Consider the following 4827-nt stretch of genomic DNA (forward strand, 5'->3'; position numbering starts at 1 on the left):
TAGGTTGTTAATGAGTCTTCAACCAATCCTGAAGCCATATTTTCTTCATCTACTCTAGTTTCTCTGATTATTTTCTCAGCATCCAGTTTGAATAAATATGGTGAAAAGGTAAAACCCCCACACAGAACTTTCCTGATTTTAAACCATTCAGTATCTCGTTTTTCTGTTCTAATGACAGCCTTACTTTGTTTTATGTTCCTCATGAGTATGATTACATGTTCTGGAATGCTCATTATTTGAAATGTTATCCATAGTCTGTTATGATCCATACAGTCGGAAACCTTTGCATAGTCAATAAAACAGTGGTGACCATCTTTCTGATATTCTCTACTTTCTGTCAGGATCAATCTTACATCAGCAATGATATCCCTGGTAACACAATCTCTTCTGAATCTAGCTTAACTTTCTGGCAGTTCCCTAACAATGTAATGCTGAAATCAATTTTGAGTTATCTTCAGCAAAATTTAACTTGCATATATATAATATTAATGATATTCTCTGATGATTTCTGCATTCAGTTGTATCACCTTCTTTGGAATGGGGACAAATATGGATCCTTTTCAGTCAGTTGGCCAGCTAGCTGTCTTCCAAATTTCTTGGCATTGATAAGTGAGTGCCTTTAGTGCTGCATCAGTTTGTTGAAATATTTCAATTTGCATTTAGTTACTGGAGTCTTATTTTTTTACTAATACTTTCAGTGCAGGTTGCATTTCTTCCTTCAGCACCATTTGTTATTCGTCAAATGCTACCTCTTTAAATGATTGCACCTTTTCTATTTCTTCCTAATACTGTGACTCTTTGTATTCATTCCTTCCATCTTCTTTTGATGTGTTCTTCATCATTCAATATTTCAAGATGAGGCTTGAATTTTTTCTTCAGTTCTTTCAGCTTGAGAAATGGTGAGCGTGTTCTTCCCTTTGGTTCCAACTCCAGGTGTTTGCACATTTATATGATATGTCACGTTGCCTTTTTAAGCTATGCTTTGAAGTTTCTGTTCAGCTCTGTGTCCTTATTTTTTCTATTCATTCTAGCTTCTCTGCACTCAAGAGCAAATTTTAGAGTCTCTTCTGACATCGTTTTGCTCTTTTCTGTCTTTCATGTCTTTTTAATGACCGTTTGCTTTATTCATGTATGAAGTTCTTGACGCATCCCACAGCTCTTCTGCTCTTTGATTATTAGTGATTACTGTGTCAAATCTGTTGTTGATAATGATCTCCAAATTCAAGTGGGATATATTCAAGGTCATATTTTGGTTTTGTGTGTTGTTTAAATATTTCTTCAGCTTTAACCTTAATTTGCATATGAATAGTCCCACAGTCTGCCCATGACCTTTCTTTAGCTAATCATATTATTTTCCACTCTCTCTTTCCATGAATAGAGTTAGTTTGATTCCTGTATATTGAATCTGGTGAGGTCCATGTGTATAGTTACCATTTATGATGTTTTAAAAAAGTATTTGCAATGAATAAGCAGCTGGTCTTGTAAAATTCTGTCATGTGATCTCCAGCATCATTTCTATCATCAAAGCCAGTAGTTTCCAACTATTAATCCTTCCTGTTTGTTTCCAACTTTTTCATTCCAGTCACTAGTGATTATCAGTGTGTATTAATTGCCTGTTTGGTTAATTTCAGACTAAAGAAGTTGGTGGAATCTTCAATTACATTCTCATTTGCTTTAGTGGTTTGTGCCTAAGTTGATTAATAGTGGTATTTTCTGGTCTCTCTTATAGGCGTATGAATGTTACCATATCACAAACAGCATTGTGCTTTGAGGTAGATTTTTAAGTGTTCTTTTTGATTAAAATTATGATGCCATTCATCTTCATTCCTGGTATAGTAAACCATATGATTGTAGGATTCAGTGTGTCTCGCATCAGTCAATTTCATTTCAGTAATCCCTAGGATATTGATCATTATGTGCTCCATTTTATTTTTGGTGACTTCCAATTTTCCTAGATTTATACTTCATGCATATTCTATGTTCTGATTATTAATGGATGCTTGAAGCTGTTTCTCATTTTGAATTATGCTCAATCAGCAAATGAAGGTCCCAAAAGTTTTGGTCCAGTCACATCATTATTTTGAGTGCCTTTCAACCTTACAGGCTCATCTTCAGGCAATACAGCTGACAATATTTCACTAATATTCTTATTGTTTTCATCTTCTGGCAATATATCTGAAAGTGTTCCTACTGCCGTTTGTAAGATTTTTAGTAGATAAACAATCAGAAGTAATTCTTCTCTCTTGTTCCTAGTCTTTCTTAATCGGAAAGCTCTGCTTGAAACGTGTCCATCCACCCTGCTGGCATTTAAAATACTGGTTGCATACCTTTCAGTATTACAACAGCAAGCAAGTTCCTCAGTATTGTTGTTGTTGTTAGGTGCCATCGAGCCATTACCAACTCATAGCGACCCTATGCACAACAGAACGAAGCACTGCTCGATCCTGGGCCAACCTCACAATTGTTGCCAGTATTACAAATGTACAAATGAGTTGTATCAAAATGAAGAGTGAAAGAGACAATTGCTTTGAGATCTGTGTGGTGACAAAACAAGGTTTAATGTATATTTCTAACCCACATAAACTCCTTTCCCTCTTACGTTTGTAGGAGACTTTTTTTTTTTTTTTTAAGTTTTTATTGAGAATTGAGTTATAGTTTTCATAGGAGAACATCAGCGTTACGCTCATCCTATTGTATATTGTTTCATTGCAATGATTACAATCCCCTCCACGCATCATCATTCAACAGTATTTGCTTCTATTCCTGCTGTTGTATTTTGTTTTTGTTTTTTTCTTTTTGGATGTACACCAAAACATTCAGGGATATAGACTATATAATCGTTCAAACAACCAAAGCGCATACCCTGCAAGCCTGCCCCCAGACGCACACAACCCCACAGCCACTCCATCTCTCCAGGTCATCATCTCTGTCTCCATTTTTTGCATCACTGCTTCTCTGATTAGGATCCCATACTCTGCTCCCACACTTCTCCCTTTATAGTCCCAGGGTCCTCCACTCCTGGACTGCAAGATCGACCACTCCCCTCTTTTTGTTATAAAATGTCTACTCTACCATTACATTTGCAACATTCCTAATCAGTCCTGATAACAGTTACTCACTATTGAACCACAAAAGTCTTATCCCCATCTCCTTTCACTAGCCCTTTCCAGACAGGTTGTAAACCACTCAGTGGAGATTCTACCTTCCCCCTCCCCCTCTGAATCTAAACTCCCTCTTAAAAACGTGCAAGCCAATCACTTCATGCCTTTATGTTGTTGTTGTTGTGGTTAAGTACCGTGGAGTCAGTTCTGACTCATAGTGACCCTGCACAGGGTTTCCGAGGCTGTAAATCTTTACGGGAGCAGAAAGCCTCATCTTTCTCCCGCAGAATTGCTGGTAGTTTCGAAATACTGACCTTGAGGTTGGCAGTCCGATTCATAACCAGTATGCTATTAGAGCTCCTTAATAGCACCCCCATTATAGGTAGCCATGTCTAACTTGCTGATACCTATCAACCCCACCCCAGCGGGGATGGGAATGATCTTTGCTTTGCAGATTCATTCCCTGTTTTAAGCTACTACATACATGAGTATAAGTTAATTTCATCAAAATGTAGCAGATTACACTTTTTTTTTTCTTTTCTCTTTTTTCCTCGCCGAGTTCTGATCATCTAGCCCTTGAAGCTAGGTCAAATGGGTACTATCTGTAAGTATAGGTAGGTGTTCTTGTGCATCTCCTCTTACTTCATATCAGCTGGATGCTTCATTATCTGCTCTAGTCCTCTGTGACTATGTCCCTGTCCTTGGCCTCAGGAGTCCCCAGGTCTCAATATACTGCTGGCCAACTAGGTGTCACTCCAGCTTGTCTATTGAACACGGTCAGACTCAGCCCACATTTTCATTGCTGTTTTCCCACCACTTCCCCTCATCAGTAGGTAGACCAATGTAGTCTCCAGCAAGATTACATGCGTGCTCGTGTATTCCCTTAGAGTTTCAGTCTTGGAAGGGGGTTTGCCCCTAAGGGACTTGATTGCCAGCCTTGATGGCTCCCCAGCGAACAACATGCTTGTTCTTGTGGTAGTCAATCAGAGTGCCATTTTTTTTTTTTTTCCTGCTAGTCTTTCTTTCAAGAAGTATCTTCTGTTCCAGTAGGTGTTCCAGGCTGGTCTGCTTGTCTTTTCAAGTAGAAATTTCCCACCTCATTAGATTCTGGATGGGGATCAGGATTCCACCTAAGGTCTTATACATTACAAAGGCTCTGCAGGAAACCTCTTTCACTGGGTAAGTTCTGGAACCCTTCTTAAGTATTCCAGTCAGTTATAGGCTGAAGAGGATCTTATAAGCTTTCTATAGTGATGTTTCTTACTATTCCTTTCTTTCCCCGTCAAGTGTCTGTTTTACAATAGTAGGCAAGGGAAACCAAGATTCATAAGACAGTCAAGCATCCTAACATTATTTTTTTTATCCATTCAAACCATGCCTTAATCCCTGTATCCCAGAGACCTGTTGTTCCAAGGTTGCACATACATCATTTTTACCTATGTTCCACTTAGCCCATGCAAACCTGCCTAAATGTTCTCCTGCCTGCCTTGTTCTTCCATTCCCCTCTCCCTTTTTGTGGATTACCTCCTGCCCTCAGCAACCGAACTATCATGTGTCTGTTCCCTACCCTGTGCTCTACCTTCTCTCACTCCTTTAACTACCCTCCCACACACAAACCCCTGGTAACCAACAAACTTTTTTTTTTTTTCATTTTAATGTGGATATTTTTTCTTAAGCTTTTGTAATAATGGTCTTTTGCAGTATTTCTCCTTTTGTGACTGACTAA

The sequence above is a fragment of the Chrysochloris asiatica genome, unplaced genomic scaffold (assembly GCF_000296735.1).
Source record: "Chrysochloris asiatica unplaced genomic scaffold, ChrAsi1.0 scaffold00596, whole genome shotgun sequence".
Lineage (NCBI taxonomy): Eukaryota > Metazoa > Chordata > Mammalia > Afrosoricida > Chrysochloridae > Chrysochloris > Chrysochloris asiatica.